The sequence below is a fragment of the Cryptomeria japonica genome, chromosome 4, assembly GCF_030272615.1.
Source record: "Cryptomeria japonica chromosome 4, Sugi_1.0, whole genome shotgun sequence".
Taxonomy (NCBI): domain Eukaryota; kingdom Viridiplantae; phylum Streptophyta; class Pinopsida; order Cupressales; family Cupressaceae; genus Cryptomeria; species Cryptomeria japonica.
The window spans coordinates 625,396,224-625,423,031 of record NC_081408.1 but is presented as its reverse complement, the minus strand read 5'-3'; positions in this window follow the sequence as shown (position 1 = coordinate 625,423,031).

The following is a 26,808-nucleotide window of genomic DNA, read 5'->3' as shown; positions in this document are numbered from 1 at the left end:
GGTAAGTAGACAATTTGCGTAGGAGATATTTTATGTTCTCAGTCCTTTGAATCTAGAGCTCTGCATGAAAGGTGAGTCAAAATTCTCTCTCACTTCTATGATTTTGTGAATAGAAAGCTTTAATTTGTAGTTCGATTTGTTCAACTCTTTCTTGATCCATCTCTTGTTTGTGAAATTCAAAATGAGACTCACATTGCCCAAGATAGACCAAAAATCTGGGTTGGTTTGTTCTTTACTTGAGCTAGGGGATACCTTTCTGCATTCAGTAGATTTAGAATAATTTTGTGCAAGAGCACAGAACCCCACCAATTCTCCCAATGCAAAAGATTTTAGATAGTGGGTTAGTAGAAGCGGTGTCTTTTCCTCCAGTTGTGTTATGCCCTGAGTTGGTTTGGGAGTGTATGAATAAATACGACCATGCCCAAAGGTGTATAAAAGGTGAAAATGGTGAATTTTTTCTCAAGATTAACTGGGAAACTATTTTTGTGGTAATGAAGATTCCAGAGAAAGAGCACTATGAAGATTGGACTGTGTTTTAGTCTCAAGGGCTCTTCTCTAAGAAGAAATCCACCTATATAAGTGTCATTGCTAGAAACTAGTTGTTGAAGTTTCAAAGGGGAGGTTCTCGGCTGCCAAGACCATTAACACAAGATCATCTAATCAGAGAAGTAAGGGATACAATTATCTTGTTACATAGAATAAGGGGAAATCAAATCGCCTTTTATTGGGAGGACTAGATGTACTTTTTCATTAAGGTCATTCTTGTTGATAACAGATACATTGATTGGGCTGAGTTGATAGAAGATAGATTACATGAGACTTATTATATGTCCTCATATCTTTTATATTATTTGGCATGTGTCAGGTTGTGGGCTGGTTTGTATCATGAAGCATGGGTAGATGGTATGAAGATATATGAATATTACCCACATTTACAGTAACAAAGGTCATGTGAAAAATACCACAAGTTGCATGATGTGTTTTTAGGCAGATTGGTATACGAACTGAGGGGAGATATTCATAAAATTCTATCTTATGAAGCCATGCATCTGATAAGTACCTATGGTAGTTTTTTCATACAGTTCCGAAGGTTTACCTATCTAAGGGTAGGGGCTTTGAAAGAGATCCTTATAAGTTGCCAAGGTATGCATTTGATAGGAAAACTCTGATAGAGATATGTAGACAGCTCGCCTGCATTGACAAGAAATACAGAGCTAAACAACACTCAGATATCTCATTCCCCATTGAATTTACATAATTCATTTGTAATATTGTCTCTGATGCCCTGAATTCGGAGTTGAATCTTAAGAAGTTAAATTTTCAATTGTATGTACCTCGAGAAAATTTTGATGCCAAAGATTTTGCTCTTACTCATTTAACATTGAGAAAGGATTTCACACATGTGCCAAATATTGAAGACTTCTGGGCTGATTGTTGTGATGAATTTTGAAGTTAAGAAAAGAGCACATCTAAGGTTCACTATACAGCAAATCAAAGCTTATTATTTGAAGATGAATCTCTCCAATGTTGAGGGGGATGATGGTGAATTGATTGATCCTCAGTTTGTGGATAGTAGAGAAGAGGGCGTGATTCCAGAAATAGACTAGGATAAAGATAAAAAGGATCAGATTCAAGTCAGACCATTCGCAGTCATGAAAAGAACAAAGAGATGGTTAAGAGAGTGAAGAATGGGAAATAGTTCTAGGAAAATTTCAAATTCATCTACTAAAGTCCCATTGGCTAACTCTCATGTTACACCTTGTTTTGCAGGATCATCCAAAACACAGGCTAAAGTCAATCAGATTGCTAGGCCAGTGAAAATAAAAAAGGAACCAGCTTCTATTAGGATCATCAGGGCTAGAACTAGAAGTATAATTAAAGAATCTCCTGTGGACATAGAGGTGGTGGATCTAGATGTCTCGCCTGAGATAGATAACACTTTGACGTGTTCAGATTCAAAAGTACAGGATATATGCAAGTGGTAATCAATAGGTGTATGATGCAATAAACATTATTACCACATTAGTGGTAAGGAAGGGAAAGGAAGCAGAATCTAGCTCTGACAAAACCCCTATGTGCACTAGCCCCCTGTGGTTAGAAAATAATCTGAGCAACAAGAAAAGGAATTCAGTTCATGTCTCGATTTCGCTAGAAGACATGGTGAGCAAGTGCTAGGGAAAAAGTCCCAAGGCGAAGAGGCTAAAAACTATTTCAAAAATTGATTTTGATGTTGATAGTGGGAATTGGACTGCGGAGATAGCATGCCCATTGACGAATGAGAAAGCAGATAATCCTACAGCTCAAGATTTTACCATTGAAAAAGTGAATATTGGAACTGCTTCTCGAGCCACAGATGTTTTTCATCTTGAAGCTTCAATGAAAAAGATCATAACCAGGACTTGGAAAGATGAAAAAGGCAAAAGGGAACTAAAAGAAGCTTTAAAAAAAATAGTGAAATACATTGATGCAATCCATGGACCGGATCCCCAACCAACACTCTTCGACCTCAAATCCCCTGGTAATCAGAAGTTGCTTGCAGAAGTGTAGAGGAATAAAATTGTAAATGGGGTGTTCCTTGAGTGGTTGGACATGATCATGAAAGAAGGGACATAATACATTTGGAATCTAAGCAATTTATATGATGATGTTGCTGGAGTCATCCGAGAATTGGAAAAATAAGAAGCCAAATGGGCCCAAACTGTAGCCCAAATGAAGATAGTTCAAGAGCATGGTGTAATGAAGTTCCTTGTAGGGAATCCTTTACAGGGATTTGATGACAATGTTATGTACATCTACAAAAAGAACATTGAATGGATAAATTTGGTGATAAAACAGGGATACGAGGAGTTTGTAAAGCTTAGTCGAGAATTGTGTGAACTGAAATGCATAGGGGTTAAATACATGAAGGAGGATGGACAAATTATTGACACTACTGACGCCATAAGAAAATCCTTTGGAACTCAAATTGATATGGTTAAGAGTGCAAAGGTGATCACCAAGAATGATTTCTCTGCCATTGCCAAAATAGAATCCTTGTTGTTTTTATGCATCAACCAATTGAACAATCATGCAAATAAATTAATATAGGTGCATCGTGATAAGGAGGTTTGGAAATAATGGATTTCACATGTAAGCATTATGAATGTACATGTCATCTAACAATTCAAGGAAACGTTCGCAGAGTGGAAGAAAGATCGAGCTGGTCATCCGCTGTCATGAAATTGAAAGCTACTTTTACGTTCTTTCCATGCTGCTTTGTTCTCTGCTATGTTTAGTTAAGGAACTATTTTATGAATTATTTTTTAAAATTGTTTGCTCACCCTCGGGCAGAGCGATATAACTATTTGGTTAACAAGTGGTTGAGGTAGGAAGATTTGACTATATATTTTTGGTGAAAAGACTTTGTAAAGGTTCGAGAAATTTTGTTTGTGTGCTGAAGGAAGCTCTAGATACTTTTATCTATTTTTCAAGATATGAGGAAAGTTATTCATGTGTGATTGAATATATGAAATCAATTTTGATAGTTTGAATATGTGTGTTTAATCTGGGGAGCTTATTTCCGTGTGAATGAATTCTTTTCCAAATTGATCTCATTCCTCATATTTAAAATACTTACAAAGTTAAGATTTGAAAACTCTTCTTTCATTTATGTGCATTAAGTTGGACCAGTTAAGATAGTCAGTGGGCTATTTTGATATATGAGTATTTTGTGTCTCCATAACATATTGATGTGTGGAGGTGAATGCCTTTAATTCTTTTTAGTTAAAAGTGTACATGAACTCATAGATTAAGTTAATTCATTGAATATATTTGAAGGGATTTGTACCTTAATTCAAAGGAGAATGAATTATTTTCGTTTATCCAACTGTGCAGTTGCAAATTTGTCTTTGAAGGGTAACAAAGGTTAAGTAATGAATAAATATTTTAAAGAAGAAAAAATTTTAATCAACATTACCCATAAAGATGCCTTAGAGAAAGAAGATGAAATTATAAGTGATTTTCTTAATGCTCTCTCTCCTAAATATCATATTGAAGACATTTTAAGGCAAGAGGATGATTTCAACAACACATGTATTGATTCTCATCCTTATAAGGATGAAGAATTAATAAATTATGCTATTCCCTCTCCCAAAGTTGGACTTAACAATGGAGACATCATAGTGCAAAAGGACATTTTTAACACATCTCAATGATCTCCCTTTTTGGGGTAAACCTTTGGAGAATGATATAGTTGGAAAATCCCTTAACAACACCTCACCTTCTTTTCATTTCAATAAACTTCCCTCAGAGGATGACGCATTAATACCTAATGCTCTCCCCTTTCCAAAACTTGGTCCTACTCATAAGGATACCCTAGTTCAAGAAGAGATTGTTAATAATTCCTTCCAAGATTTCCCTCTCAAGGATGAAGCTTTGAAGAGTAATGTTGTTCCTTCTCATAGAGATTCCCTCTCCCATGTAGATCCCTTGGTGATTGAGGATTATATGATCTTTCCTACTAACAATATACCCTCTTTCAATAACTTTACCTTTAGGTATGAAACGTTAATGCCTGCTTCTAGTCTATCTCCTAAAATTGATCCTCTCCATGATAACATTTTAGTGCAAGAAGAGACTATCAACACTTCTTTGAATAATTGTTATCATATGAGTGATGTTCATCCTTCTTCTAAAATTCATAAGGACACCTTGGAGCAAGCGAATGATCTTAGGTCACAAGGGTTTGATATTCCTAAACCATCTTCGATTAATATGATACATGTGAATAGTTATGAAACAACTAATAAACCCTTCTTCACAGTTCAAGGTGCTAGTCCTTCCCCAAATTCTCAACCTCTAAACAAGCCTCTCTTTATGGTTCAAGGTGGTTATAGGGATGATTCCTTTCACACTCCTAAGAAAGTAGTTATTACTGTGCAAGGAGGTTATCCTACTAAGAGCCCTTTTGAGTATGCTAAACAAATCACCCGAGAGAGTTACAATATGGTTGCTCACACATATAATACATGAAACAATAGGCAACCTAATCCTACTCTAGTTATTTCTTCTTCACTTCCTCCCTCTCAACCTGTTCTTCCACAAGCATCTCGTATATCACAAACTCTTAGTAAGGAGTATGATCTTATTGAACAACTTAAAGCTACTCCCGCCAAGATATCTCTTTTGGATTTGATTCAAACTTCAACAACTTATCATGGAATTTTACAAGATGCTTTAAATAATTTAGATGTCCCACCCGCAGTGACACCCAATAATATGGCTTCTTTGATTGATCCTATAAGAACTCCTAAAGCTCAAATTGTATTCACACAAGATGAGTTGCCCTCCCATGAGATCCAACACCATTATGATCTTCTTATGATTGTTGTGATTATCAGTGATAATGCTATAAGAAGAACCCTTGTTGACAATGGATTTGGATTTAATATTTATAGCATGGATTTATTGCATAAGATCGATGTGGATACATCTCTCATTCAACCTGATTCTCTTATTATTTGTGGCTTGACAATAATGCTAAACAATCTTTAGGTACTATAACCTTGCTATTAAGTGATAGTTCTGATACTTAATATAAGTACAGATCCAATAGCCAACAAGATGAGAGGGGGGGGGTGAATCATACAAACTTAATCTTCCATAAAAACATCAGATTCAACCTCGGTAACATATATTTCAGCAATATAACCAAAACTGTCAAACATGCAAACTCAAAAGCATAGAAACATCATAAACCTCATAACACCATATTTAACGTGGAAACCCAAATAGGGAAAAACCACTGTGGGATTTCAGACCCACTAAGAAATATACTCTTCTAGAGTATGCTCGGTTAAAAGCAAATCCTGTTAAATATTACAAACACATTGCTAGATGTGACCCGGTTAAGGGATTTCCCTCAGATCTGTTAGGATCTTCACCTTGTTAAAGGATTTCAAACACTCAATCAAAATGTCACTTTGCTAGAGGGTTTACAAATAAGACTATTAAGTCCACTCGGTTAAGAGATTTTTTATCACTTTCACAAAATAACAGTAATAAAAATCTATCTTCAACTTCACATCTAAAATGCTAAATCAGATTCCTATTTGTTCAATACAATCTAGACATAGAATTAGTCTTGTCTATCTGTTGGGCTTCTATACTCTGTTATTCAAATAGGTCTTCAAGCTTCTGTGCTCGGTAATCACTATGTAGCATCCCTGTGCATACACTTGCCCGCACACATTGTTTATCATCAGTTTCCTATTTATAAACAATTAGGTAACTGCTTAATCTCCTTGATCACATTTCCCATGATCAATCGTAGCCATCAGATCTTCAATCTTGTTTAGGTTCAATGCATCTTTCGATCTGAAAATGTTTTACCCCGCCTTGGAACTTGCATATTAGTCTTGGAACTTGTGCCAGGGTATTGTGGTTCAATCTGCACTGTAGATCTTCATGTCGACTTTCCATTGCCTCATATTCTTAACAAACTTCATCCACGGCTCACCAATCATTTAATCAGTTCTAGCTCATCAGCTTCCTTCATTAAATAACACATGCAAACATTTAATGCATTCTATTATAGCTCGGTTACAACTCGGTGAATACTAAACTTCACTCGATAGACATTCCGCCTTCATTAACCGATAGCAATAACCTTAGGGTTTACCGACTAGGTTCCTTAGGGTTTACCGACCAGGTTCTTTGCTTGGTAACATAGTATAGTATTAACCTTACAATTTACAACATATGTATGATGTTAAAATGATCTAAAACATCATGATCTCATCATTGTCTGACTCGGTAATAGTTTCCCATTGAATACCTTATTCATCATATTCTTTCCTATGTCTTTTACCGAGATCTTTATACTCTTTTAAATCATACTTCTCAAGATATAACAACATCATACTAAATTAGAAAATCAATTTCTTGACATCAATGACAAAATAATAATATCAAGATAGTAAACATCCTTAATCAGTTATATCCATAATCATCAACAACCTTCTCAATATCCTTATGAAATGCCAACAATCTTTCATTGTTTGTTATATTGCTATATTGCCAACAATCTCCCCATTTGGCATTGATGGAAAAACCAATTGATTTGACCTTAAAAGATTCGAATTGTTGTGATTCTGAAATGCTGAAATGCTCTCCCCCATACATTAGACTTCTCCTCTTTCTTCAGTTTTCTTTCCAATCTGTAGTCTGCTCAGTCTTCTCCCCCGATATTAGTCTTCTCCCCCTTTGACAACAATGTCAAAAAGTAAAGAACTAAAACATAATTTCTTCCTGTATGAAGTGATTTCCTGCTTGTTGTGTATCAATTCAGTCTCGGTCAGAGCATTTTGTCTTCAATTCCTATTCCCTGAATTGTTTCCTGTAATAATTCTTGTACACCTTTAGAAAACATCCTAAAGTGTATAATGCAACATCAACTCCTAAAAGATATTTGCTAGAGTCATCGGATTGATGCTTTCATTGAACTCGGTCAGTGAGTAGAAGATAGGGGTAGGACCCCTAACTTACTTCTGAGATATTCAAAAGTGTCCCTTGGTAGTGGCTTGGTGAAGATATATATTATTTGTTCCTTTGTGCTAACATACTCCAACACCACTTTCTTCTCTTAAGCTTCTTCTCTAAGATAATGACATTTGATAGAGATGTGCTTTGTCTTAGAGTGCATAACAAGATTTTTTGAAATATTAATGGCACTAGTATTGTCACAGAATATAGTTATTGGCTCGGTAACTTTCTCATTTATACCTTCCAACAGTTGTTTGATCCATGCAATGTTGGTACAATTCAATGCTGCAGCAACGTATTCAGCTTCTACTGTTGACTGTGAAACACATCCTTGTTTCTTGCTGAGCCAACTCACTAGTCTTTCTCCTAAATAGAAAGCTCCTCCACTTGTGCTTTTTCTATCATCAATGTTGTCTACCCAATCAGCATCAGTATAAACTTTTAAATCAAAATCATTTCGTTTCTGATATACTAAGCCATAATCCTCAGTGCCTTTCAAGTATCTAAAGATTCTTTTGATTGTTGTCATGTGTGTTTCCTTAGGATCTGCAGAGAATCTTGCAACTATACCTACTGCATGTGCTATGTCTGGTCTGCTTTGAACAACATATTGTAGTTTTCCAATCATGGATCGGTAAAGTGTCTCATCAACAGATGCAGATTCATCATTCTTTGATAATTTACAGTTGGTAGTCATAGGAGTACTTACTGGTTTTGAATCCTCCATTCCAAATTTCTTCAAGATTTCCTTTATGTACTTGGATTGAGTAATGAAAATATCATTTTTCATTTGCAATATCTGTAAACCTATAAAATACTTTATCTCACCAATTAATGACATCTCAAATTCTTTGCTCATTTCATTTCCAAAGTTCTTGCATAAAGACTCATTTCCACAAAATATAATATCATCAACAAATATGGCTGAGATCAGTATTCAATTTTCATCATTCTTCATGTACATATTGTTGTTCTCACTTGTCCTTATAAAACCAATCTTAATTAAATAAGAGTGCAATCTTTCATACCATGCTCTAGGTGCTTGTTTCAAACCATATAAAGCTTTGTTCAATTTACATACTTGATCTTTATTATTGTCTTCAACAAATCGTTTAGGTTGTTCAATAAAAACTTCTTCTTCTAATATTCCATTTAGAAATGCAGATTTGACATCCATTTGATATACCTTGAAATTTTTGAAAGCAGCATAGGCCAACAATGTTCTTACTCCTTCAAGTCTAGCAACAGGTGCAAAAGTTTCACCATAATCAATTCCTTCTTCTTGAGCATAACCTTTGCAAACTAGTCTTGCTTTGTTTTGAATGACCTCTCCTTTTTCATTTAGTTTGTTTCTGAAAATCCACTTTGTACCGATTACATTTTTGTCCTTTGGTCTTGGGATTAGTGTCCATGTGTCATTCTTCTTGAGTTGATCAATCTATTATGTCATAGCATTTATCCAATCTTCACTGTTAAATGCCTCTTTCACTATTCTCGGTTCAAATTCAGATATCAAACATGCGTTTTGTCTCAGTTTGTTCCTTGTCATCACTGGATCATCCTTATCTCCTATAATCTGACTTGGTTCATGATGTCTTCTAACATACTTGGCTAATACAGGCTCAGTAGGCTCTGTATGATCTTCTTCATCACTCGGTAACTGGATATTCTCTTCATTTTCTTCAACAGTCTTCTCGGTATGACTTCTCGGTTGAACATAGACAAATTCATCATAGTCTTCTGGTTCCTTGGAATTTCCTTCATCATTTCTTTCTACAAATTCATCAATTTTCACATTTGCACTTTCTACTATTTTGTTAGATGATTTGAATAGACATTTAAATGCTTTGCTTCTAGAAGAATAACCTAGAAATGTTCCTTCTTCACTTTTTTTATCAAACTTGCCATTTCTATCATCTTTGTGAACATAGCATCTACTTCCAAAGATTTTAAAATAACTAACATTAGGTTTCTTATCATACCAGATTTCATATGGTGTCTTCAAAGTACCTTTCTTCAATTGAACTTGGTTCAAGGTGTAAACTGTTGTGCTTATTGCTTCTCTCCAAAATGTTTGTGGTACCTTCTTTTCAATCATCAGTGTTCTGGCACAATCCACAATAGATATGTTTCTTCTCTCAGCTATTCCATTCTATTTTGGAGTTCTCAGTGCAGAGGCTTGTCTTTTAATACCATGATCATTGCAGAATAAGTTGAATTCATCAGATGTGAACTCTCCTCCTCTATCTAATCTAAGACATTTCAGTTGTCTTCCTATTTCATTTTCAACTCTTGCCTTGTACCATTTAAACATTTGAAAAGCTTCTGATTTTTCTTTTAAAAACATTACTGACATCATCCTTGAATAGTCATCCACAAATAATATGAAATATTTATCACCATAATAACTTTGAACTTTCGTAGGACCACAAAGATCAATGTGCACTAGATCTAAAATTCCCTTAGAAGTGTAAGACTTACTTGTAAAGATTGATCTTGTCATCTTACCCTTCTGGCATCCTCGGCACATAGCATTCTCAAGTTTTTCAAGACTCGGTAGACCTCTTACTCGGTGCTTCTTACTTATTTTGATCAGATTATCAAAATTGACATGACAAAACATTTTATGCCACAACCAGGTATCATCTATCTTTGCATGCAAACACTTATTACAAGTTGAGTCAAGTTGAAATGTGTTACCTTTTGTTTGTGTCCTGGTAGCAGCTAACTTTCCATTCTTGTCATGAACTTTGACAATTACTTTCTGAAATTCTATTCGGTAACTTGTGTTGTTTAGTTGTGCTACACTCAACAAATTGTATTTCAAACCTTCAACCCAATAAACATCATTGCATCTTGCATTGTCAAGAAGTGTTATAGATCCTTTACCTTTCACCGAACATGGTGCATCATTACCAAATCTAACATAGCCTCCATCATAATCTTCTAATATAACAAACTTGTGTTTATCTCTTGTCACATGATGTGAGCATCCACTATCTATATTCCAAGAATCATTAGTGTTTATGTGAGATATTAGGGCTTTTTCTTCATACCTTTCTTCATCTGATCCATCTTTGATAGCCACATAAACTACTTCCTCTGTATCAGTTTCATCTGATTTATCATCATTGAATTCCTCATCAGCTATTAAGCATGTCTTTCTATCTCTTCTTCTGAAGTCTCAGTGTCCTCTGTAATGATTATCTTTCTGCCTGTCATCTTGGTAATCTCTCATTTCAGTAGAATCTTTGTCAGGACAGTTAGAAGCCATATGTCCTATCTTATCACAATTGAAACATTTCAAAGGTAGTTTTCCTTTATACTTACCTTTGCCTCTCAGTAACCTTTTGGCTAATAGTGCTTCAAACTCTTCTTGCTTTCTGATTTCCTCATACAATTTGTGTACTTCCTCCATGTTCTTATGAAATCTTTCACTTTCTCCACTATGATCTCCTTCAGAGTACTTATACTTTCTTTCAGTGTAATCATTAGATTCATCAAGATGAAAAGAACTAAATGCATATTCAACTTTATTTACTGAAGATCCACTGTTATCAAAGTTACTTAACTCAAATGCATGTAGCTTACCAATAGTAGCATCTAAAGAAACTGGCATATTAGGTATAAACCTCAATTCATTGATTGCAGAGACTCGGATTGCATAAACTGGTAGAAGGGTTCTCAACAACTTACTTGTTATATCCTTTTCTTCAATAGTTCCACCTGCTCCTTTGATTTGATTTACAATCTCTTTTAGTCTTGTACTATACTAAGTTATGTTCTCACCTTCATTCATCCTCATAGATTCAAGTTGTCCTCTTAGACTATCTACTTTTGCTCTTTGAACATGTTCATCTCCTCCATATACTGATATGAGCTTATCCCACATAGCCTTTGCATCATTGCAGCCTTCTAGATCATTAAACTCTGAGTCGGTCAATGCAGATGTTATTTCAATCATTGCTTGAATATGTTCTTGCTTTTCCTTTATAATATACAGCATATTTTCCAACTCCTGATAGATGTAGCTTCATCCTTTTCTGCCATGTAGAGAAACTTGATTTGTTCAGCTTTGGTGCATCCCTCTTATACATCTTTGGATCTTTAACTCAGGTGTCTTTAAACTTTTCCTTTTGGAGTCCAAAGCTCTGATATCAATTGATAGTTCTGATACTTAATATAAGTACAGATCCAATAGCCAACAAGATGAGAGGGGGGGGGTGAATCATACAAACTTAATCTTCCATAAAAACATCATATTCAACCTCGGTAACATATATTTCAGTAATATAACCAAAACTGTCAAACATACAAACTCAAAAGAATAGAAACATCATAAACCTCATAACACAAGATTTAACGTGGAAACCCAAATGGGGAAAAACCACTGTGGGATTTCAGACCCACTAAGAAATATACTCTTCTAGAGTATGCTCGGTTAAAAGAAAATCTTGTTAAAGATTACAAACACATTGCTAGATGTGACCCGGTTAATGGATTTCCCTCGGATCTGTTAGGATCTTCACCTTGTTAGAAGTGACCTTGTTAAAGGATTTCAAACACTCAATCAGAATGTCACCTTGCTAGAGGGTTTACAAATAAGACTGTTAAGTCCACTTGGTTAAGAGATTTTCTATCACTTTCACAAAATAACAGTAATAAAAATCTATCTGCAACTTCACATCTAAAATGCTAAAGCAAATTCCTATTTGTTCAATACAATCTAGATATAGAATTAATCTTGTCTATCTGTTGGGCTTCTATACTCTATTATTCAAATAGGTCTTCAAGCTTCTGTGCTCGGTAATCACTATGTAGCATCCCTGTGCATACACTTTCCTGCATACATTGTTTATCATCAGTTTCCTATTTATAAACAATTAGGTAACCGCTTAATCTCCTTGATCACATTTCCCATGATCAATCGTAGCCATCATATCTTCAATCTTGTCCAGGTTCAATGCATCTTTCAATCTGAAAATGTTTTACCCCACCTTGGAACTTGCATATTAGTCTTGGAACTTGTGCCAGGGTATTGCGGTTCAATCGGCGTTGTAGATCTTCATGCCGACTTTCCATTGCCTCGGATTCTTAACAAACTTCATCCATGGCTCACCAATCATTTAATCAGTTCCAGCTCATCAGCTTCCTTCATTAAATAACGCATGCAAACATTTAATGCATTCTATTATAGCTTGGTTACAACTCAGTGAATACTAAACTTCACTCGGTAGACATTCTGCCTTCATTAACTGATAGCGATAACCTTAGGGTTTACCGACTAGGTTCCTTAGGGTTTACCGACCAGGTTCTTTGCTTGGTAACATAGTATAGTATTAACCTTACAATTTACAACATATGTATGATGTTAAAACAATCTAAAACATCATGACCTCATCATTGTCTGACTCGGTAATAGTTGCCCATTGAATACCTTATTCATCCCCTTATTCATCATATTCTTTCCTGTGTCTTTTACCGACATCTTTATACTCTTTTAAATCATACTTCTCAAGATATGGCAACATCATACTAAATTAGAAAATCAATTTCTTGACATCAATGACAAAATAATAATATCAAGATAGTAAACATCCTTAATCAGTTATATCCATAATCATCAACAACCTTTTCAATATCCTTATGAAATGCCAACAATCTTCCATTGTCTGTTATAATGCTATATTGCCAACATTAAGGTGGGACTTGTTATTTTGCCTACACTTATACATGTCATGCTCGATAAGCTCACCTACAATATTCTATTAAGATGACCTTGGATTCATAGTATGAAAGTTGTCCCTTCTACTCTTCATCGCAGCGTCAAGTTCATCTACAACAACAATATGTATACTTTGTATGTTGATACTAATTTACATGTCCCATTGCAAACCAAATCTTCTTGATCAACTACTTTTAATCCTTCTTCCAATTCTCCTACATCTTTAAATATATTTATTTCCATGAATATCATTGTTCCCTCTAGTGATTCCAAGACTCCTAAAATGGATTCTACTCAATCTATATCTTCTCTCAAAGATATCTTTTCTCCCGAAGGGATACTCTTAGGTGACAACTAGGGATCCCAAAACTTTAATCCTACTTTTGTGGGAGAATATAGTGTCTCTTGGAAAGGATCTAAGATTGGGAAAGAGAAATCTAAGGAGGAACCTAAAAAGCAACCCACTTTGTCTAAAAAACTAACAATTTTGTGGATGCTTCTAATTCAAACAATTCTTTAGAATCTTTTTATAATTCATATAGCATTGAGACCTATGAGGCCCCACCATCCCTTTCTGATTTGGCATCCCTTTATGGTCTGGGTTTTCACATTTTATCTAAGAGTGGATGTAATGGAAATGGTTGTGGTGCAAATGAAGAAGGAATTAAGGTTCCTTTAGAAAATAACATGCATGAATCTTCATTTGGACTTGGATATAATCCTTCAAATCCCACCAAAGAATCTAAAAGACCATCTCTCAATGTGAATGATACATTTAGTAGTGATGATGACCTCATCTCCATTATATCATCCTCTATGTCTCTCAACACTCATCCCCCTCATAAGGAAATTAGGGTGATTGACAAGTCTCTTAATGAATCTCCTCAAGAGATTTCCAATCCCACTTATGAGGTTTTATCTTCTATTCATTCTAATATCGTCTCTCCTAGAAATAAGGCCCTAATGAATTATGCATGTCCTTCTCCTAAGGTTTCTTGTGTGCAAGAGGAACATGACTTAGTGGCTTATTCTTCTCCTAGAAACTAATCTCTTTATCAAGACTTCTCAATACTCATCATCTTATACATGTTTTTAATCTCTCAAATGCTAGAGCATTTAACATGTCATATTCAAATTCTTCATCCAATCTGTCATATCTTCAAATAAAATTAGTGTCTATTATGTTTCTCATCATTATGTTACATTGGTAGCTCACTTACTGGGGGCTCATTGTCATTCATGATGGTACAATATTTTCACGTGCAATCATACTTTGGAAGCAACATAATAGCCAATTTTTTTCCTATCTCTTGTCTCTATGTGTGGGGGCAAGAATGGTTTCAAACATCTCTCCTTCTTGAGGTTCAAAAATTTTCCCTTTTGTGAAGTAGTGTCTTCTATAAGGATCTCTCATTGATTGTAGAGGTGTATATTCCTATTAGTATTCCCTCTCTCATATTGGATCAAGTATCCTTAATGAGGATCTTAAGTGCATATCCTTAATTGGGACCTCTTCCTTGGTGTTGGAAGTCTTTAATTATTCATCGAATTCTTTGCTTCATTAAGTGGTATCTCTTACAAGGAACCCTTGTATGTTGTGAACATGTGTATCCCAGATGAGGATATATTTCCTTCTTTCAAACGAATGTTTCTTTAATAAATAATCTCTCTTTGATTTCCTTGCCTCTATGCTTTGGGGGCGAGGGTGATATTTCAATCTTTTATTCTTTCTCCAATGATTCACCTTTCTTTTGTGGAGTTGAATTTTTTATTTTATGTCATCTCTTGCATAGAATATGGGTATTCCTTATTTAGGACCTATTCTCTATGAAATGATGCATCTTTTATGAATAATCTTCCCTTAGTGAAAGTGTGCAATCTTTTGTTAAGAATCCTCTTTTCCTACATATTGGAGCAGTTGTGTATTCTTATTTTCCTTCTTTGTTTCAAGATGTTATATTTATTAAAGATTCCCTTCTATTCTTAAAAGGTGGATGTCTTTTTCATAATAATCTCTTCCTCCTTTTTCACAATTTAAAAGGTAATTCTTTTATAGACCCTAACTTTGCATTCTTTCGCTTAATCTTTCATCTTGTGTTAGAAATCTCCAGTCCTCACACTCTTCGTTGTGTTGGAATTGTGGTTTAGTTTTCTTTCTTACTAAATGTCCCATGATGAGATTTTATCTTGTATCAAACCTTATTGTGAGCATTTGTCATCAATTTCCTTTCACAATTCGATGTGGTAAACATGGTACCCTATTTCACCTCACTAAATTAGCAAGTCAAAAAAGGTGTGGGGATATAGCTACCCACAAATTTCATCACTTCCCTAGTAATAATTTAGGTGATTTTATCTAACATATGGTTTTTTAGGGTGCGGTTCCTAATAGTGTACTGCAGATACCGTTGGGGGCTTCGTTCGACACCTTATGGATATATCCTTTTTCAAGAAATGTTTACTTTTCTATACTTTAGATTGCATATGCACGTAGTGTCATATGACCGCTAAAGTGGGGGCTAAATGTAGTGTCGTAAATTGTACACCCTTAATTGGGTGGTACAATTCCACGCTTAGGTTAGTACCTACCTTAATGTGTTTGCATCTTGCATCTCAATTCCCTTTAAGCATTTAATTAATTAATTTAATTTAATCTAATTTCATCTTTCATCACTCTACACATCATAAAATTGGGCCCTTTACCTAAGTATGCCCCTTTTTATTTCATTTCTCCAATTAATCATTTCATCAAATACCCTAATTATGTCTTATTTTGACCTCCAAGGCCCAATTTCGCATATCTAGACGTTGCAAATTCCCACATACTCCTAGAATTTTCTTTTAAATCACAATATCTTGCTTTTCCAAAATTTGGCAAAAAAGTTGGTCGGATTGTATGTTCGGACCATGTTGGTACCAACATGCTCTTGACTTTTTCTCCCCAAATTTTGGGAGCATGTTTTGGTAATATTTTAATATTCAATTCAAAGAGATTGGCAAAAAATGTTATTTCTAGGTCGGCCTATGACTCAAAACAAAGTTAGGGTCTCCTACATATAGCCTTCCTTTCCTCATTTGAAGGATCCAAGATCTAGCAATTGAAGGAGCCTCTTATGAAGTGAAAGTGCAAGTTATGTGAAGTCTATAATAGAAAATCAAGCATTCATCAAGCATTCACCAAGTCTACATCAAGAATTTTCAACATCCCTTAGGAGCTTTGAAGACATTGAAGAATAATAGGAGATCATCGACTGATGATTGGCTTGTACCTCTCCCTTAGGGTTTGGTATGGTTTCATGTTATTTTCATGTCTTTGCATGAGCTTAATTTTCAGATTTACATTCATTATTTAGATCTATAGTTCATTTGTGATTTGAAGCATTTAGATTTATATTTACAATCATTTAGGGTTTGCTCTCCAAAGCGTAGGGTAGAACTCTAGATTCTTTATTACTCTCATTTAGGATCTTGCATACACACAAGATTCTTGCCTACACATTTTCAATCTATTATCGGCTATTTGTGGAGGTGGAAATCACCAAAATAAGGGATTTGACTAAGGCAAAAATCTATATAGCCACCTAGACTCCATTTTTCTAGTTGCAGGTGTAGGTATAGGAATCTAGTGCACACACAATTTTCAGGACCGATAGAGCGCACAAATACAAATCCAGCCTCATAATTTGACCTCGGTCTTCAGGGACTAGGGAATGGCACCCTGTTCCTCCTAGGACCAGGGCGTGGCACCATGGTCCTCCCTATTTTTCTATATTTTTTGGCAGTTTAGCAGTACAGAGTCTCAGATGGCAATTTCCAGAAGTTCAGCTCTCTGTGTGATATTCAAGGACCAGGGCGTGGTTGTTGGCATATGTGCAGAGTATGATGACATGATGATATTGTATGTTGTCATTGATGTCAATATGCTGAAGAGTGAATCGGTATATTGAAGCAAGCAACTTGCAAGAGAACCGGTATGATGTTGTGAACCGGTATATGTGAAAAAGTGAAGCAGTATCTCTATCCAAGTGAACCGGTATGTTGGAATTATGATGTTGTGAACCTGTATATGTGAAAACGTGAAGCAGTATGTCTGTCCAAGTGAACCGATATGTTGGAATGTGAACCGGTATATGGAATGTTTTGTATCAAGGTTTCATATTGTATGACTACTGGTTGGTAGTCTTCACTTCAAGGTTTCCGTTTGAAGTATTCCAAGCTTGTGTGATTCAACTGAAGACATCGTGTGATGAGTTAGCATTGTAATGAAGAACAGATTGTGTTGCCACGTCAGCCTAGTGCGCGTGAAGGATCTTGCATGAAGGAGATTGATCCTATCTACCTCGAGAATGTGTGAAGTCTCTGTAAACAATAAAGAACGCGTGATGGGTTATCAACCTCCAAGAAGTGGTGAGGAACGAACAATGGAGAACGTCTTGAGATATGTTTAAGACTGTTGTAATCAATGCAATATGTTCAACGGTTAGAATTGAACCGACTGAATTGCTTAACCTAAATGTTTAGGGTTTAGGGTTTATGCTACTGACCTATATTTCCTATAAGGTCGATGTTGTTTTTCATGTTGAGGTTGTTGGAAAATGTTGTGTGTGTATCTAAGTGTAGAGATGCGTGATTCTTGCCAGACCAGATAAGAGAATAGATACCTGTAGAGTGTGATTGCAGAAGGAAGGAACTAAAGTAGATCTACATTGGCATTGAAGTGTTGTTACCAGATCATTGTAATACCTGTTGACCTCTAACCACTTCAACAGTTGGAAAATCCCTTAATAGGGTAGCTTTAACCGGCTTGTTGTAAAACCTTTAACAGGGTTTAACCCTTAACCGGGTATTTTAGCCATCCCTTAACTGGGTGATCCCTAGTAGGATCGGTTCCTAATAGAACCTATTGTAAAGTCTTTAACCGGACTAGGCTCCTAAAAGAGCGGACTTCAAAAGGGTTCAAAGAACAGCTTATGGGTATTCATCCCCATTGTGGTTTTTCCCAGTTGGGTTTCCACATGAAAAATATGTGTGTTATGTGTGATGCTTTTCATGTGATGCTTTGTTATTCTTTGTCTCAGCGGTAAAGCATGTTGACCAGTAAGTCTTTACATTTTTGTTGATTTATTACTAGTGTATGCATATGGGTGAAATGGAAATAAGATGTTAGATTGTGTGGAAAGCTAAGAGTTATCGATTTATGTCTTTCACATTCTTACTGTGTTTAATCGATAGTAATCTTGTTTAGACTGGTGTTATTGCTTACCAGTCAAGTGCAGTGTTCTCAGTCAAATCAGTTCAAGGAAAAGTGTTTTTGTCAGTACTGATTCACCCCCCCCCCTCTCTTAGTACCGGTTTGGTACTAACTGTTCATCATTGATTCATCAATTGGTATCAGAGCATCTTCCAGGTCTTCTATGTTGTAAGCTTAACCGCTTGAGGTAAAGATCCTACTCTAATGATGAAGAGGGAAGGTCCAAAGTTTAATAAAGATAACTTTAAAATATGGAAGGACAGAATGAAGATATACATCAGAAGTATGGGTGCTCAACACTGGATCTATGTGGAGAATGCTTATGTTATCCCTATCAGTAGTCTCACTGATGATCAAAAGAGAGAGATTCAGGAGAATGGGAAAGTCATGGAAGCGCTAATCATCATTTTATCTGACATTGAGTTTATTGATGTTCAGGATAAACAGAATCCCAAAGAAGTATGGGATGCCCATGAGAATATCTATGGCGGCGATGAGCATGTGAAACAAGCTAAGGAAGAAAGCCTTAGGGGAAAGTTTGAAGACATGCTGATGGTTAAAGGAGAGACCATTCAACAATATGGAATAAGAGTCAAAACTATTTTTGGAGATATCAAGAGTTCAAGTGGTAAAATGGAAGATTCCACTATTGTTAGCAAAGTTTTGAGATCCTTATTACCGATCTATGCAATAAGGGTTGCTGCTATTCAGGAGTTGAGGTCTATAGACAAGACAAAGGTATCCCTAGACTCCATCATTGCAAAGTTAATAGCTTATGAGCTAAATAATTATGTTGGCAATATTCAGAAGACTGAATCAACCTTTAGAGCATCTGTTGCACCATCTAGAAAAGGCAAAGAAGCTAGTACTAGTAGTGAACCAAGACAAAGTAGAGAAATGGATGATGAGGAGATCCTGATGGAATTTGAAGCTCTTCTTGTCAAGAGAATTCCCGAGGGAACCGGTAAATACAGAGGCAAGCTTCCTTTGAAATGCTTTTCTTGTAACCGGATAGGACACATTGTTGTAAACTGTCCTAATGGTGATAATAAGGACAAACCAGAAAAGTTCAATAAGTTCAAAGGAGGAAACTGGAGAAATTGTTTTATAGCAGTTGATGAAGGTGTCACTAATGAGGAGTCAGAAGATGAAGAAAGTGGAGATATTGTGTTTGTAGTAGTCAAGAAAGATGTGTCAAACAAGAAGGCTTTTGTCTCCCGCTTTGATAATTTCAATGAGTGGATTATTGATAGTGGTTGTTCTCACCATATGACTGGTGACCAGAGTAAGTTTATATCTCTGGAAGAGTCTGACGGTGGTGTGGTTCATTTTGGTAATGATGCACCATGCATGGTAAAAGACAGAGGGTCTATTTCTCTGAATGGAAGAAGCAGTGTTGACAATGTGTATTGGGTAGAAGGTCTCAGACACAACCTCTTGAGTGTTGCCCAGCTAAATGATAATGGACTCACTCTGGAATTCAAAGATGGAGTGTGTAAAATAAAAGGTAGGAATGGTGAACTGATGGCCACTAGTATGCAGACCAAAGGTAACCTATTTCAGGTGAATGTTAATGTCAGTACATGTCTAATGGCTAAGTTTGATGATAGCTGGATATGGCATAGGAGACTCTGCCATGTAAACTTTGATAATATTGTGAAGGCCAGTAAGATCAAGGCAGTTAGAGGATTGCCTATGCTGAGCAAATCAAAAAATCCTTTGTGTAGAGAGTGTCAACTAGGGAAAATGTCTTCCACTACCTTCAAAGGTAAATCTTTCACTGCAGACAACTTACTTGATCTTGTGCATACTGATTTGTGTGGTCCTATGAAAACTAGGAGTGTGCAGGGAGATAGGTATTTTATGATCCTTACTGATGATTGCTCAAGAATGATGTGGGTCACATTCTTGAAGGACAAATCTAAAGCTTTCAAAAAGTTCAAATCTTTCAGAGCACTGGTTGAAAAAGAAAGCGGTAAGAGGATTAAGTGCTTGAGAACTGATCAAGTAGGAGAATTCACTTCCGGTGAATTCAACAAATAATGTGAAGAGAATGGAATCAAGAGGCAATTGTCTACCCCCGGGACTCCACATCAGAATGGCCTAGCAGAGAGGAACAACCAGACTGTGGTTGAAGCAGCTAGAATAATGTTGATCCAAGGAAAAGTTGCTCACACTTTTTGGAGAGAAGCGGTGAGCACTGCAGTCTACACAATGAACTAGGTACTCATCAAAAAGGGTAAGGATAAAACACCTTATGAGTATTGGACAGGTAAGACACCAGTGGTAAGCTACTTAAGAGTGTTTGGTAGAAAATGTTATATCAAGAGGAGTGAACATCAGAGCAAGTTTGATGCTAAATGTGATGAGGGAATATTCCTAGGGTATTCCACAAAGAGAAAAGCTCTCAAATGTTTCAACAATAGGACTCAAAGAATTGTTGAAAGCATCAATGTTAGAGTTGATGAAACCTCTAATAAATCTAAGGAAACTAGAAATGAGCAAGTAGGAGATGAACCGGTAGTAACCTTCTAGGAACCGGTTGCAAAACAGCCTAGCACCAATAACAGTGCTCCTACACCGGTAGATGTTGATGCTGATGAAGATGAGGATGTAGAAGAAAAGCAAGAGGAAACAACTAAGATCATTCCTAGGTATGTAAAGTTGAATCATGATCCAAAGCAGATCATAGGAGACAAGGATGCAGGAATTCTTACAAGAAGAAAGGTCAGAGAAAACTCTTGCATGATCTCTGAATTTGAGCCTAAAACATTCAAAGAGGAACATAAAGATGAAGATTGGATGAAGGCAATGGAAGAGGAACTTGACCAGATAGAAAAGAATGGTACATGGTCTCTGGTACCCAGACCTGAGCATAAAAATGTCATAGGCACCAAATGGGTTTTCAGAAATAAGTTGAATGAAGATGGCATAGTGGTAAGAAACAAAGCCAGACTGGTGTGCAAAGGATATGCTCAAGAAGAAGGAGAACACTATGGAGAAACTTTGCTCCAGTAGTCAAATTGGAAGGAGTTTGTATGCTTCTTGCATATGCTGCATTCAAGGGATTCAAAGTATATCAGATGGATGTAAAATCTGCATTCCTGAATGGAATACTAGAAGAGGAGGTGTATATAGAGCAACCAAATGGGTTTGCCCTATCAAAAGATAGTGACATGGTGTGTAGGATACATAAAGCCTTGTATGGACTAAAGCAGGCATCTAGAGCATGGTATGAACACTTGCACTCCCATCTTGTGAAGTTTAGATTTGAGAGAACAAGTGAGGATAGTAATATCTACTTGAAGTCAGAACGAGATCAAATTCTAATCTATGAGGTATTTGTTGATGACATAATTTTTGGAGGAGATGACAAGATGAGTCATGATTTTGCAGATAAGATGAAAAAGGAATTTGAGATGTCACTTATAGGGGAGATTAAGTTCTTCATTGGACTATAGATTCAACAAATAAAAGATGGAATCTTTATCACTTAGTCCAAATATGTCAAAGAGGTGTTGAAGACCTTTGGCATGGAAGACAACAAACCGGTTGGTACACCGATGGTGACTGATTGTAAATTATCAAAGGAGGATGACTCAGTGTTGGTAAATGAGAAAGAATACCGATCAATGATTGGTCAATTGCACTATGTAGTACATAGTAGGCCAAACATTGCACATGCGGTGGGTATTACTACATGGTTCTAGAAAAGCCCAAGAGAATCCCATTTGGTAGTAGCCAAGTGGATTCTAAGATATCTGAAGGGGACTATTGACTATGGATTATGGTATCCATACAGTAATGATTTCAACCTGAAAGTGTTTACAGATGCTGACTGAGCTGGTAATGTGGATGACCGGAAGAGCACAATTGGTGGTGCAATCTTTCTTGGTGGTAGACTAGTCTCATGGATGAGTAAGAAGCGGAGTTGTATCTCTCAGTCTACAACAAAAGCGGAGTATGTTGCAGCATGTATGAACTACACCTAGACAATTTGGATAAAGCATGTATTAAATGGCTTCAAATTTCCTGTATCTGAATCGGTAAGTATATTTTATGACAACACAAGTGCGATTAACATCTCCAAGAATCTGATTTTACATTCTAGAACCAAGCACTTTGAGCTTAAGTATCATTTCTTAAGGGAAAAGGTTCAGAACAAAGAGATTGTATTGGAATATGTTTCCAGTAAGGAGCGGTTAGCAAATATATTCACCAAGCCTCTACCGAAGGCTAACTTTACCTATTTGAGAGGTGAATTAGGGGTGTTTTCCCTTCAAGAGGTGAACTAAAGGTGTGTGATGCACATCAATCAGGACTTACATTGATATCTTTTTCAGGATTGGTGTGTTGAAGGATGCTACTCCTTAGGGGGAGCAACATAGTCGAACATAGATGTATATACCTCCACTTTGGCATTGTTGTCAAAGGGGTAGAAGATGTGTAGCAGAGAAGATATATGCAGTGTTGGGGGAGATGTGAAGTGGAGAGATATCTTTGTATATTGCCATCAATGCCAAAGGGGAAGATTGTTGGCATATGTGCAGAGTATGATGACATGATGATATTGTATGTTGTCATTGATGTCAATATGCTGAAAAGTGAACCGGTATATGTGAAAAAGTGAAGCGGTATGTCTGTCCAAGTGAACCAGTATGTTGGAATGTGAACCGGTATATGGAATGTTTTGTATCAAGGTTTCATATGGTATGACTACCGGTTGGTAGTCTTAGTTTTAGGGTTTTTGGTTGAAGTATTCCAAGCTTGTGTGATTCAACTGATGACATCGTGTGATGAGTTAGCATTGTAATGAAGAACAGATTGTGTTGTCATGTCAGCCTGGTGCGCATGAAGGATATTGATCCTATCTACCTCGAGTATGTGTGAAGTCTCTGTAAATGGTGGAGAACGCGTGATGGGTTATCAGCCTCCAAGAAGTGGTGAGGAACGAGTGATGGAGAACATCTTGAGATCTGTTCAAGACTGTTGTAATCAATGCAATATGTTCAACGGTCAGGATTGAACCGACTGAATTGCTTAACCTAAATGTTTAGGGTTTAGGGTTTATGCTACCGACCTATCTTTCCTATAAGGTTGATGTTGTTTTTCATGTTGAGGTTGTTGGCAAATGTTGTGTGTGTATCTAAGTGTAGAGATACGTGATTCTTGCCAGACCAGATAAGAGAATAGATACCTGCAGAGTGTGATTGCAGAAGCAAGGAACTAAAGCGGATCTACATTGGCATTGAAGTGCTTTTACCAAATCATTGTAATACCTGTTGACCTCTAACCACTTCAACAGTTGGAAAATCCCTTAACAGGGTAGCTTTAACTGGCTTGCTGTAAAACCTTTAACAGGGTTTAACCCTTAACTGGGTATTTTAGCCATCCCTTAACCAGGTGATCCCTAGCAGGGTCAGTTCCTAACAGAACCTATTGTAAAGTCTTTAACTGGACTAGGCTCCTAACAAAGTGGACTTCAAAAGGGTTCAAAGAACAGCTTATGGGTATTCATCCCCACCGTGGTTTTTCCCAATTGGGTTTCCACGTGAAAAATATGTGTGTTATGTGTGATGCTTTGTTATTCTCTATCAAGTGGTAAATCATGTTGACCAGTAAGTCTTTACATTTCTGTTGATATATTACTAGTGTATGCATATGGGTGAAATGGAAATAAGATGTTAGATTGTGTGGAAAGCTAAGAGTTATCGGTTTATGTCTTTCACATTCTTATTGTGTTTAATTGGTAGTAATTTGGTTTAGACCGGTGTTATTGCTTGCCAGTCAAGTGCAGTGTTCTCAGTCAAACTGGTTCAAAGAAAAGTGTTTCTGTCAGTACTAATTCACCCCCCCCCCCTCTTAGTATTGGTTTGGTACTAACTGTTCATCATTTATTCATCAGTGGCACCCTAGTCCTGCTCAGCCAGCCCCTAATTTTAGTTCCATTTATACATCAAAATTTCCCTCCTTGCTCTGTGCTCAGTATCTCAATTTCATATCTGCAAGTTTTTACATTTTCGGTTTATATTTGCATCTTTGTTCATCTCCTAGCATAGTTGATCATTGAATTGCGTTTTGCACATCTCCTCTTCATCTACAGCAAAGGAATAGAAACCCTAAGAGATATTGCATGGCTCTCTCTTCCTCATAAGCAGTATCCAAAGTGAACTATCTCCCTAGGCTCTTTCGTATTCCATTGTGTGTACATGAGAGTGGTATTAGGTCTTAGTCACCCGATTCCATTTTTATGCTCCACACTAGATATTGTGTTTTTGCAAGAAGTTAAATTGAGTGGAGCCTGACTTGGTTCTTCCCCATCTAATGTATGGAAAGAAGTTGTTTTCATTTATACATCACATAGAGAAGGAAGAGGTGGGGTTGTTATCGGTTTAGCTCCTTGGAAAAGCAAATTTATCGTTGATAAAGGTGAAGATCTGTCACATGGTTGTGTGTGTCCTATCTTTTATTAATGACAAGTAAACCAATTGGTTTTTGTTCAATCCATGCTCCTAATATTACTAAAGAAAGGCATAACTTATGAGAATGGATGACTAACAATCTCTCTCAATCTGATTAAGTAATTGGAGGAGATTTTAACATGGTGGAATATCACATTGATTGTAACTAGTATAGTGGGGTTAAATTGAGTAATGAGGAGTTTGATAAATGGCTCTTCTGTCAAAATTCTCTTGGAGTTGTTGATCCTATTTATAAAAGATTCCCTTGTCAGAATAACAATTGGTTTACATGGTCTAACTGTAGATTAGGTGCCGGTAGGAAACTTAGTAAACTGGACAGGTTTTATATCTCTCCTAATCTGGAATTATCTCATGTGGCTAATGAGTGTTGGGTCAAAGTAGACTACTCTACTTTATTATTTGATCACTTTCCCATCATTTCTCTTTTGAAATAATAAGGTAAAGAAGAGATTTACACTTGCCCTTCAAACTCAACACTACACACTTCAAAATTCCTTCTTGTGTTGCTACTTTAGTTGGTGTTTGGAACTCTATTAAAAAACCTAAAGAGGGGGAATCTTGGTATGTTTTGTAGCAGCTTTCTATCACTCAATGTGTCACATTTTTAAGATCTTTTAGTAAAAGGATGGCATGTCAGTGGTCTTGTAAAGAGAAGTCTCTTAAAGGGAGGTTGGAATATAATAGAAAATTGCTTAACATAAAGCACAACAACATTTCCATTCAAACTTCTATTGCTGCTATTGAAACTCAGCTGCGTAAACTTGATTCTTATAAAGGGCAAGGGGCAAAAATCAGGGCTAGATTATATTGGATTAAGGACAACAACAAAAGAGCCAAATATTTTTTTAACTATTTAAATTATTGTAGACACCTAAAATTGTCATGTCTAATTAAATAAATATTTTATTTATTTAATTACGTAAGCCTAATTCTTCTATTAATTAAATAAATCTTTATTTATTTAATTAATTCATTTATCCTCTTCTAACCTTATTTCTCATTTAAATAAATACATTTATTTATTTAAATTATCCTTTTCCTAAATTAAATAAATATTTATTTATTTAATTGATCTCATTTCTTCTATTAATTAAATAATTCTTTATTTATTTAATTAATTCATTAGCCTTTTCTACACATGACACATGTCATTCATCTCTTAATTCCTACACTACCTACCTCTTTCATTATTTTACTATTTCTTCTACCTACCCTCTAATCATAACCGACCTCCTTTTACACCTCTCAATCTTATCCCTCCATTTCATATAGTGTCTTCTATATAAGGAGATGCTTCCTTCATTATCAAACCCTAATGAATCAATTTATGCAATTGACTATACTACGATCCTACTTGCAACCACATTCCGTTCTTTGTTGAGCTCTTGTGCACATAAAATCTGAGAGCAAATATATCAAGCAAGATCAATGGAGATAGGAAGAATGGAGATCAAAACCCTATTGGACATGTGATGGTATAATCTTTGTGATTTCATGTGATTTGCATTGTCTTAGGTAATCTTCATATGTTATGGTGGATCTTTCTTGTTGTTAGGCTAGGGTTTGGTGGTTGAATTCATTTCGCATTTCAATCTTGTTGTTATTGTTATCCATTTTCACCATATACATTTTGGCACTCCTGGTGGGACTCTTGTCCCTTTGCATTTAACCTCCTTGTTGCAGATCTTGTGTTTTTGAAGTTGTAGATCGGACATTTTCGGCAGCATTTTTGGTATTTTCACGTCTGCACACTTTCAGATCACGTTTTTTATTTTCAGGCGCGTCTGAGACAACTGGATCTGCGTCTGTGTTTTGGCAATATTTCATTT